Source organism: Galeopterus variegatus, unplaced genomic scaffold (genome assembly GCF_000696425.1).
Source record: "Galeopterus variegatus unplaced genomic scaffold, G_variegatus-3.0.2 Scaffold511, whole genome shotgun sequence".
Classification (NCBI taxonomy): Eukaryota; Metazoa; Chordata; class Mammalia; order Dermoptera; family Cynocephalidae; genus Galeopterus; species Galeopterus variegatus.
Window position 1 is genome coordinate 199565 of NW_007726622.1, and position 12014 is coordinate 211578.

Genomic DNA, 12014 nt, shown 5'->3' on the forward strand with positions numbered 1-12014 from the left:
CGGAAAAAAAAAAAAAAAAAAAAAAAAAAAAAAAAAAAGAAAGAGCTATTAGTTTAGCTTCCTTCCTTCCCACCCCACCATCTTACCAGAAAAAATTAGTTCCCAAAGCCACTACCCTTCCAGCATGATCCAGAAGGTTCAAAAACAATACTTAAGAAGAATATTCTAACCATGAGAGTTGTCAGAAAATGGAATGGGTTGCCTTGAGAGGAAATGAAATTCTGATGCTAAAAGTTTTCAAATGAAAACTGGGGTTTTGTAGAAGGAATTCCTCCGGGGATAAAAAAAATTGAACACTATCTGTTCATTGCAGCACTCTTTACAATAGCTAAGAGTTGAAACCAGCCCAAATGTCCATCATCAGATGAGTGGATACGGAAAATGTGGTATATCTACACAATGGAATACTACTCTGCTGTAAAAAAGAATGAAATACTACCATTTGCAACAACATGGATGGACCTAGAGAGAATCATATTAAGTGAAACGAGTCAGGCACAGAAAGAGAAATATCACATGTTCTCACTTATTTGTGGGAGCTAAAAACAAATAAATAAATATGCAAACAACTGGGGGGGGGTAGGGAAGAAGACACAACAATTACAATTCCTTGAAGTTGTTACACAAGTGAACAGATATGAGGTTGTTGGGAGGGAAGGGGGAGAGGGAGGACGGAGGGAGGTTTAGGTAATTGGGCCACAATAATCAACCACATTGTATATTGACAAAATAAAACAAAACTAAAAAAAAAAAATTGAACATTATCAAATGCTTTTTCTGCATCTATTGAGATAATCATATGGTTTTTGTCCTTGAGTTTGTTGATATGGTGTATCGCATTTATTGACTTGCATATGTTGTGCCATCCTTGCATCCCCAGGATGAATCCCACTTGATCGTAGTGCATAATTGTTTTGATGTGTTGCTGTATTCTCTTTAATATTTTGTTGAGGATTTTTGCATCTATGTTCATTAAAGATATTGGTCTGTAATTTTCCTTTTTTGTTGTATCTTTGTCTGGTTTTGGTATCAGGGTGATGCTGGCCTCATAGAGTGAGTTTGGGAGAGTGGCCTCTGTTTTGATTTTTTGGAATAGTTTGAAGAGAACTGGTATTAATTCTTCTTTAAAGATTTGGTAGAGACTTCCAGTCAAGATGGTAGAATAGATGGTCCCCAGTGTCACTCTCTCCCACAAATCAATAAATTTACAACTATAAAAATGTAACATCAGCCAAGCTGGGGCCACTGGAGCTCAGGTGAAGAGGAGGAGAGACCTATGGAACCCCTGAAGGCAGAAGAAACCACAAAGAGAGAAAGAAAAAACTGCTCTCAGCATTTTGGGCCGCAGCCGCTTTAATGCTGGAGCACATGGAGCAGGAGCCAGCAGAAGCCACAGCTGTGCCCTTCAGATGGAGTTATTTGGAGTCAGCAGGGGAGAAGAGGGCCTTGGCAGCCCCCGGGACAGCAAGACCACTAATAGGGTTCCTGTGGACCCACGCAGGAGTGAGGAGCCAGAACAGCTGAAAAAGGGGAGCCATTCAGAGGCCAGTGAGTCATTGCAAGGGACAAGCACAGGGCCCGTCTCATGGGAAGTGATTGGAGCACGGGCAGTGGGGGAGACAGGCCCACCAGGAGAACACTGGGGCACTGCAAGGACAGCCAATCTGTCCCCCCAGTCAGCACAGGACCACTCAAAGGAGACTGGTCGGGAATGCAGAATTGCTTGCGGTGCAGTTTGATGAAAAAACTCAGGCCCAGATCAGAATTTCTACACAACCCAGGTGCACCGAGTATCTGGAGAGCCTGAAGTACCTATAAGGTCAACCATTAAACCCTGAGCTGCACAAAAAGTCTTCCCGAGGGAAACAGCAGCAAAGCAGCAATTTACCTCAACCACACAGCTCAAGTACTGGTCCCTACAGGAAGTTCCCCTGTGTTAGAAGCAAGCAAAGGACAAAAACTTAGTTCCAGCCCAGGCATACCACAAATGCCTTGGGGCCCACCAGAGCAATTTAGCTCAACCACAGGGCTCAAGTACTGGTTCCCACAGGAAGTTCCCCCATTTTAGAAGCAAGCAAAGGACAAAAACTTAGTTCTGGCCCAGGCACACCACGAATGCTTTGGGGTTCACCAGGGGACATGAGGCATGGAGCCAGGGGCAGAATCCCTGCCCACAACCACTCATACTGCCCAGCACCTCAGGACCCCACCTGGGAACCTGAGGATTAGAGCCAAGGACTGGACCCCACTCCCACATACAGGCACACCACCAAGGCCTAGCGGCCCACCTGGGGACCCGGGGCTAGCAGCCAGGGACCAGACCCACTTCCCCCAAACAGGCATTCTGTGACAGTGTCTCAGGGCCCCACCTGGGGACCCAAGGTATGGAGAAGGGGACCAGACCTCGCCCCCACAACCAGGCACACCACGCCAGCACCCTGGGGTCTGCCCAAGGATCCTAGGCATGGACAAGGGGACTGGACTCCCCCCTCCCACAACCAGGCACACAGCACCAGTGCCTTGGGACCCACCTGGAGACCTGAGACATGGAGAAGGGGACTGGAACCCCTTCCACAACCAGGCACCCCATGCCAGCACCTTGGGGACCGCCTAGGGACCTGAGGCATGAAGAATGGGACTGGACCCCACTCCCACAACCAGGCACACCATGCCAGTGCCTCAGGGCTCACCCAGGGACCTGGGGCATGGAGAAGGGGACCGGAATCAACTCCCACAACCAGGCTCACCATGCCAGCACCTTGAGGCCTGCCTGGGGACCCGGGATATGGAGAAGGAGACTGACCCCCATTGCACAACCAGGTGTACACTGTCCCACCCGGGGACCCAGGGTATGGAGACTGGGACCAGAGCCCCCCTCCCACAACCAGGCACCCCATGCCAGTGCCTTTGGGCCCACCTCGGGATCCAGGGGATGGAGAAGGGGACTGGAAACCCTCCCACAACCAGGCACACTGCACCAGCATCTTGGGGCCCACCTAGGTACCCGGGGTAAGGAGCTGGGGACTGGACCCCCACACACAACCAGGCACTCTGGGACAGAGCATCAGGGCCCTGCCCAGGGGCCCAAGGCATGGAGAAGGAGACTGGACTCCCGTCCCACAACCAGACACCCTGTGCCAGTGCCCTGGGGCCCACCCAGGGACCCAGGGTATGGAGCTGAGGACCGGATCCCCCTCCCACAGCCAGGCACCCCATGCCAGTGCCTTGGGGCCTTCCCTGGGACCCAGGGCATGGAGAAGAGGACCAGATCCTCCTCATACCACCAGGCACCCCATGCCAGCACCTTGGGGACCGCCTAGGGACCTGAGGCATGAAGAATGGGACTGGACCCCACTCCCACAACCAGGCACACCATGCCAGCACCTCAGGGCCCACCGAGGGACCTGGGGTATGGAACCTGGGACCAGATCCCCCCTCCCACAACCAGGCACACTGTGCCAGTGCCTTAGGACCCACTCAGTGACCCAGGGTATGGAGCTGGGGATCAGACACTCTCCACAACCAGGCACACTGCCAGCACCACAGAGCAGGCCAAAAACGTCTCCTCCATGAGGGTGGCCCACCACAGCCACCACGATAACCATGGCTGCCGTGAAGGCGGCTAGATGCCACAACCACCACACAGATGGTCCACCAGCCACTGGAGTGAGTTGACACAAGGAGAGTCACCAGCAGAGATAAAGAAGAGAGGAGGATGTCTGTCTCCACAGAGCCCATTTCATAGTGACGGAAGAGACATCTGCTCTATGATAGTATTGGGGGACCTGATCACACCTCTCAGCATGGTCTGTCCAAAGTAGAATTTTCCAGGGAATCAACTGAAAACCTATTAAATCTAGTACTGCTGTACCGTACATCCGCCTTCGAGGGGGCGGAGAGAAAGGGAGATGAGGAGGGATTGGACAAGGGGCATAAAGAATAATTACAATTTGTAACAATATATATGCTAGTAATATTGATTTGATCAACATATCTCAATGTTGAAACCCAAAAATATGTATAATCAATTTTGATTCAATAAAAATAAAAATTAAAATAAATAAATAAATAAATAAATAAAGATTCGGTAGAATTCAGCAGTGAAGCCATCTGGTCCTGGGCTTTTCTTTGTTGGGAGACTGCTGATTACAGCTTCAATCTCATTGCTTGTTATCGGTCTACTCAGATTTTCTATGTCTTCTTGGTTCAGTCTTGGTAGATTGTATGTGTCCAGAAATTTATCCATTTCTTCCAGGTTTTCAAATTTGTTGGCATATAGTTGTTTGTAATAGTCTCTAATGATTCTTTGTGTTTCTGTGGTATTGATTGTAATGTCTCCTTTTTCATTCCTGATTTTTGTTATATGGGTCTTCTGTCTTTTTTTAGTTGGCCTAGCTAATGATTTGCCTATTTTATCTTCTCAAAAAAACCAACTTTTTGTTTCGTTGATCTTTTGTATTGTTCTTTGGGACTCTATTTCATTTAGTTCTGCTTTGATCTTAATTATTTCTTTCCATCTACTAATTTTGGAATTGGATCATTTGTGTTTTTCTACTTCTTTGAGGTGTAGCATTAGGTTGTTTATTTTAAATCTTTCTATTCTTTTGATATTAGCTTCTATTGCAATAAATTTCCCTCTTAGTACTGCTTTTGCAATATCACACAGGTTTGGGTATGTTGTGTCTTTATTAGTTTCAAGAAATTTTTTGATTCCCTGTTTAATTTCTTCTTGGACCCATAGGTCATTCAGGAACATGTTTTTGAATTTCTATGTATTTGTATAGTTTCCAGAGTTTTGCTTGTTATTGATTTCTAGTTTTAATCTGCCATGGTCTGAAAAGACACTTGAAATGCTTTCAATTCTTAAAAATTTGTTGAGACTCGATTTGTGACCTAACTTGTTGTACATCCTGGAGAATTGTCCATGTGCTGATGAGAAGAATGTATATTCTGTAGTTGTTGGATGAAATGTTCTGTAGATATCTGCCAAGTCCAATTGGTCTAAAGTGTAGTTTAAATCCTGTATTTCTCTGTTGATTTGTTGCCTACATGATCTGTCCAATGCTAAGAGAGGGGTGTTCAGATCCCCAACTATTATTGTATTGGGGGTCTATCTCTTTCCTTAGGTCTAATACTGTTTGCTTTATATATCTGGGTGCTCCAGTGTTGGGTGCATATACACTTATGATTGTTATGTCTTCTTGCTGTATAGATCCCTTTATCATCATATAATGGCCAACTTCTCTTCATGATAAAGACTCTCAGCAAATTAGGTATAGAAGGAAAGCCATACCTAATCTCAACACAATAAAAGCCATATACAACAAACCCATCACCAATATCATCCTGAACAAGAGAGGAATGTCCACTCTCACCACTCCTATTTAACATAGTATTGGAAGTACTAGCCAGAGCAATTAGGCAAGAGAAAGAAATAAAAGGCATCCAAATTGAAAAAGATGAAGTCAAACTGTCCCTGTTCACAAGTGACATGACCCTATATATAGAAAAACCTAAAGACTCTACCAAAAAACTCTTAGAGCTGATAAACAATTTCAGTAAAGTTGCAGAATATAAAATCAACATGCAAAATCAGTAGCGTTTTTATACTCCAATAATGAAGTAGCAGAAAAAAGAAATCAAGAAAGCAAACACATTTTCAATAGTTACCAAAAAAATAAAATACCTAGGAATGAACTTAACCAAGGAGGTGAAAGATCTCTACAGTGAAAACTACAAATCACTGCTGAAAGAAATTAAAGAGGATATAAAAAGATGGAAGGACATTCTGTGCTCTTGGATTAGAAGAATTACTATTGTGAAAATGTCCATACTACCCAAAGTGATCTATAGATTCAATGCAATCCCCATCGAAATACCAATGACATTCTTCACAGAAATAGAAAAAACAATTCATGTGGAAAAATGAAAGACCCCAAATAACCAAAGCAATCCTGAGCAAAAAAAATAAAGCCAGAGGCATTACACTACCTGACTTCAAATTATACTACAAAGCTAGAGTAACCAAAACACAATGGTACTGGCATAAAAACAGACATTTGAACCAATAGAACAGAATAGAGAATGCAGAAATCAACCCACAAACTTATAGCCAACTGATCTTTGACAAAGGCAACAAGAACATACATTGGGGAAAAAACTGTTTCTTCAATAAATGGCATTGGGAAAACCAGACATCCATATGTAGAAGAATGAAACTAGATGTATACCTCTCACCGTATACCAAAATCAACTCAAAATGGATTAAAGATGCTGTGGATTGATAGAAGTGTGTCCCTCAAAGTTTATGTATTAGAAGCTAATCCCCACTGTAACTGTTGAGGTGATTAGATCCTGAGGACCACACCTAGTGAATGGATTAATACTGGTGATTGTGGGCATGGTTCAGAGGGCTTTAAAAGTAGAGTGCACAAGGAGCTCTTTCTCTCTGCTCTGCCACTTTCTGCCATGTGAGATCCCTGCATTGCTGTAAGGCCACTATCAAAGATCCTCACCAGATGTGTTCCCTGGACTTTGGACTTTCCAGTCTCTGAAACCATAAGCAATAAATTTTGTTTTCTTATAAATTACCCAGTTTCAGATATTTTGTTTGAAGCAACAGAAATGGACTGATACAAAAGACTTAAATATAAGATCTGGAACTATAAAACTCCTAAAAGAAAACATAGGGGAAAACACTTCAGGAAGTAGAATTGGGCAAAGACTATGACTAAGACCCCAAAAGCACAGGCAACAAAAGGAAAAATAAACAAATGGGATTATATCAAACTAAAAAGCTTCTGCACAGCAAAAGAAACATTAACAGAGTGAAAAGACAAACTGTGGAGTGGGAGAAAATATTTGCAAACTATTCATCCCACAAGGGATTACTATCCAGGATATACAAGGCACTCAAATAACTTAAGAGTAAAAAAAAAAGTAACCCAACTAAAAAATGGGCAATGGAATTGAATAGGCATTTCTAAAAGGAAGATACACAAATGGCCGACAGCCATGTGAAAAAATCCTCAACATCACTAAGCATCATGGAAATGCAAATCAAAACCACATTGAGATATCACATCAACCCAGTTAGACTGGCAAAGAGAATAACAAATACTGGTGAGGATGCAGAGAGAGGGGAACCCTCCTACACTGTTGGTGGGACTGCAAATTAGTGCAGCCATTATGGAAAACAGTACGGAGGTTCCTCAGACAACTACAGCTAGAACTGCCAGACAACCCACCAATCCCACTGCTGTGTATATACCCAAACTAATGGAAATCATCATATCAAAGTGATACCTGCATGCTCATGTTCATCATAGCTCTATTTACAATAGCCAAGGGTTGGAACTAACCTAAATGTCCATTACTGGATGACTGGATAAGGAAAATGTGGTATATACACAGTGGAATACTACTCTGCTATGAAAAAATGAAATTCTGCCATTCGCAGCAATGTGGACGAACTTAAAGAAAATTATGTTAAGTGAATAAGCCAAGCACAGAAAGAGAAATACCACATGTCCTCACTCATAAGTGGGAGCTAAAAAATAAACAAATAAGTAGAAAAAGAAAGTTAAAACAATTACAATAATTTTTTGAACTTTCAAAAATGGAGAACAGAACTGAGGCCACCAGAGGTGGGAAAAGGGGAGGGGGAAGGGTGGTTAGTGAGAAACTGGCAAAGGGCCAGGAAAAAATGATTACATTTTAAAATACTGAATATACAAATTATCCTGATTTGAGCATCACATACTGCATACAGGTATTGATATTCAGTGCTCCACCCTACGGATATGTACAATCAGTTATGTTTCAATAATAATAATAATAATAATAAAGAGCAGAAGGGGAGCACATGATCTTTCATTCATTTTGTTCATGAATCTGTCCATGAATTTTGTTCTGCTCTGTGCTCAGCTCTCAGAAGTACCCAACCAGCTCCTGGCTGTCAGTGAGTAGCCTCTGAAGGACAGAGGCTACTCTGTTTTTAAGTTTTAAGTTTTGTACATTTTTAAATGAATTCCCTCTCAAAAAGCAGTTTTCAGCAAATTTTCCTTTGAAAATGCCAACCTTTTCTCCACTGTTCAAAAATGGAAAGAATCTATATAATGGTATACTACTCAGTCATAAAAAGAAATGAAGTACTGATATATGGTACAATATGGATAAATCTTGAAAACGTTATAAGTGGGAAAGGACACAAAAAACCACATGCTGTACGAGTCCATTCATCTGAAAGTCCAGATGGGAACATCAATAAAGCCAAAAAGGAGATTAGTGGTGGCTTAGGGATGGGGGAGGGAGCATGGGGAGGGGAGGTAACTGCTAAAGGGTAAGGGGTTTCTTCTTGAGGTGATAGAAATGTTCAAAAACTGACTGTGGTGACAGTTGTGGTGACTGTGACTATACTAAAAGGCACTGAATTGTACACGTAAAATGGGTGAATTGTACACGTATAATGGGTGAATCGTATGGCATGTAGATTGTACCTCAATAAAGCTGTTTTGGGTTTTTTGGTTTTTTAAGAAGAAAGTAAGCAAACTTAAAAAAAAAAAAGAGGATGAGATAATATTTGTTTCCAGGCCTGGGCTGGGTTTCTAAAGGGGACTCGCCACCACCCGTCTGAGGAAGAGTCTGTGAGCCAGAGGCGACCTCCCTCTGGTTGGTGAGGGACTGGGCGCCAGGAGTAGGCGACGGGGCGGGCTTGCTCTCCTTTCAGCTGCCATGGGGTCCCCCCTCTGAATCTGGGGCTGGGGTGGGTGAGGCTGAGGCTCAGACGAAGGCTGGGGCTGGTACCCGAGGACACAGACGAGGTCTCCATCCTCCATCCACTTTCTCTGAGCTTTCTAGGTCCAGCTTTCACCACTACGGGTACGACTATTTCCATCCCAGAATTTAACAACTATCACGTCCATAAGAAGAGCTGAAAGCCACCCTTTTGAGACAGCACGTCCGGGAGGCTTCCCACACCCCTGCTAAACTTGCTGCCCGCTTCGCGCACCATCCTGGGTACGTGGAGCAAGGCGCACCCAACCCACCGCTTGACAGAATTTCCTGCCCCGGGACGACATCTGGCCCGGGATTTGTGGCGTGCCACTCGGATTACCAAGGAGAAAGGGCGCAGAATGGGGGAGCGAGGGAAGAGGGCCCGGGCACATTTCCTAAACTCTGCAAGTCTGCCCAGGGAGGGCTGGGTGCCTGGGCGGGCGAGAAGGACTCGCAGACCGGAGGGTGGGGGTAATGCCTAGTTACCGCTGGCTAAAAGGGAAGGCCGCCGCTGTCCCAGATCGCCCAGGAGTGGTCACCGGTGCGAGGCGCGAGGGGCGGCGCCGGGAGCTCGGGCTCTCCCTGTAGCGTGAAGCTCCCGGGATATTTGATCCCCTCGCCCAGCCAGGGTCCCCACTGCAGTGCAGCGCCCTGGGACCTCCGGTCCTCATCCGTGGTACTGTGGCCCGCGACTGCGTGCCGTTAAAGAACCCGCCCGAGAAGAGGACGAAGAGGGAGCTGTAGGAGGACGTCCGGGCTCGAGCGCCTGCCGGGTGCGCGGTGGCAACCAGCAGCTCGGAGAATGGGCATGGGTTTACACCGCGAGCTGCTTCCTGCCGGCGGCCGAGCGGGGGTTAGAGACAGAAACCGAAACTAAACAGAAACACTCCTTCCTCCCGGCGAAGATGACAAAAGGGGAATGCGGACATCAAAAGGGTCATGCTCCAGGTGAGGCTCGAACTCACAACCTCGGCATTGCTCTGCATGTACTGCTGTATAAGTACCGCGCGCTAACCGATTGCGCCACTGGAGCTCCAGAGGGCGGTTCTCGCGATGGCTCTATCAGGTGCACGCAGGCCTGCTGTGGGCCTCCACGGAGCATGCGCGTGAGCGCCTGGCGGCTTGGCGAGCACAAGCTCAGGCCCGAACCCTGGCGGCTAAGGGCAGAGCCCTCGGCTGCGGCCCCGTGACTCCAGAGAAAGACTGCGAGGGTCTGCCTCCCAGATGGAGGGGCCCGGGCCTTGCAAACAGCGCAGCCCGCATCCCTAGGCAGCGCCATAGGAGGAGCGGCCCGGCCCCTGCGGCCGAGAACCCCCGCCACGTCCTCTGTAGGGCTTCGCCTCGCCGGAGCGGGCTGCCAGGGCCAGGGCCCAGCCCGCAGGAGCGGCCGGCGGACCTCGCAGCCGTGGGGCCGTGGGCCCGCCCGGCCGCCCGCCGAGGTGTGGGGCCGCGGGCCGTCTGCTGGAGCCGGAAGACCTTTGAGCCAGCCTGGCGGAGGCGGTCTCTGCCGGCGGGGCGCACGGACCCGGCCGAGGCGACGCGCCTGGGGCTCGGGGCGGGGGCGGCGACCTACCTTCCAAGACCAGGCATGCAGGGGTTGTGGCGTCAGAGCTTGTCATACGCATAAGGTTTTCTCCCACTCCTTGCTCCATCCGGAGCGGGGGCTCGGGGTACTCCAGGCAGAAGTGTCCCCGAGGTCATGACAAGCCCCTGGCATTCCCAGGACGCGAAGATAACTCGGGTTTTTGAGAGGTTGCAGCCTAAGCCTTGCGTGTTTTGTTGGGCCACCACATGTTTAATTTTAAAACTAATTCCCAATATTTAAAATCAAGAGATCTCATACAATTATCCTGATATCCATTTCTTCTTTAAAATACAGAAGATCTAAACACTGTACCCAGACCTGAAGACTGTCTTGGGTCTTAGACACTTTTTGTCTTCAGGGGCTCCTTTCCTCCATTTAAAAAGCAAAAAACTTTTTAAAGTTATACTTTACTACTATGTTGGTATAAAAATGAATATAATCCAGGCTGGGTTTATTCTTATATTCATTACTACTGTATTCACTTCTTCTGATTTCAAAAGAAATTAAAATTCAAACATTTTTCTGGGCCCTAGGCACTGGGCCTACTGTACCCAGTTGATAACCCTGCCAGCATCCTGCATCCTCCTGGGAGGGCAGCAGTAGCCACCCACAAAGTGCCCACCACCTATCCCCTCTGTCTCTTCTTGCAGGCTTGCCTCACTCATCTTGATTGTCTCCTGAGTGCCTGTTGGCATGTTGGTCACCTTGCTTGGTGAGCCAGAAGAGAAAACAATGATTACAGTGATAGATGGGGGACCAGCATGAGCAAGCCATGGGGGCAGAATGAAGGTCATTTGTGTAGTGACCTCGTTGGTGACTTGGCCACAGTAACAGGTCATGTTAGGGTGACAAATGTCCAGCAGTAGGGTGGTACCAGACTGTAGAAGGCCTTCAAATGCAAACCGAGGAGGTTAGTGTGATCAAATGAACAGTGAGGAAGTAGCAGCAGATTTGTGTAAGGCAGGACCTCCTGAAGGTGGTGTTTTTAGGAAGCACAATGCCTCGTGCAGTTAGGATTGTCCATCCAGGGTCGGCCCTGTGGCGCACTGCTACAGTGCCCCGCTTGGGAAGTGCGGCAGGCGCTCCCGCCGAGGGTTCAAATCCCACATACAGACCGGCCGCTCACTGGCTGAGCGAGGCGCGGGAGCAACACCGAGGGTTGCGATCCCGTGGCCGGTCCCGATCCGGTACGGGCGCGACACTGAGGGTTGTGATCCGTTGCCGGTCACGAAAAAAGACAAAAAGAAGGAAAAAAAAAAAAAAAGGATTGTCCATCCAGAGAAAGCTGCCAGGTGAGACTGTCTCCAAATGGTTTTGTAAACTGTGAGAAACATACATGGAGAGCAGGAGCTCACAAAGGGAATGGTCAACACCCTGCAAGATCCCATCAGGCTCCAGGCAGGTGGGGGATGCAAGGCTATTTACAACGTGCTGGTATAGGGCTCCTTGGAGCATGTGTGGGCGAGTCCAGGGTAATCAAGGGCAGCAGAGGGTGATCCTTTGAAATAAGTTCCTCCCAAAAGTTGGAATAGGCTGAAAAGGTAAATGCATGATTTGCCGCAGGGTGGGGATATTTTTTCTTTTCCTAAATTGAAAGGGGTCAATTTCATGGTGAACAAGAAAGTAACTTGTGGACCTATACACTAATTCAGCA

At 47.0% G+C, this 12014-nt stretch overlaps 1 non-coding gene across 1 annotated transcript; it reads right to left on the reverse strand.

Moving 5' to 3' along the window:
• Positions 1–9715: 9715 nt before the first annotated feature.
• Positions 9716–9808, reverse strand: TRNAI-UAU. The gene is given in 2 exon segments: positions 9716–9751; positions 9771–9808. It is a non-coding gene; the product is annotated as a tRNA-Ile (tRNA).
• Positions 9809–12014: the final 2206 nt, after the last annotated feature.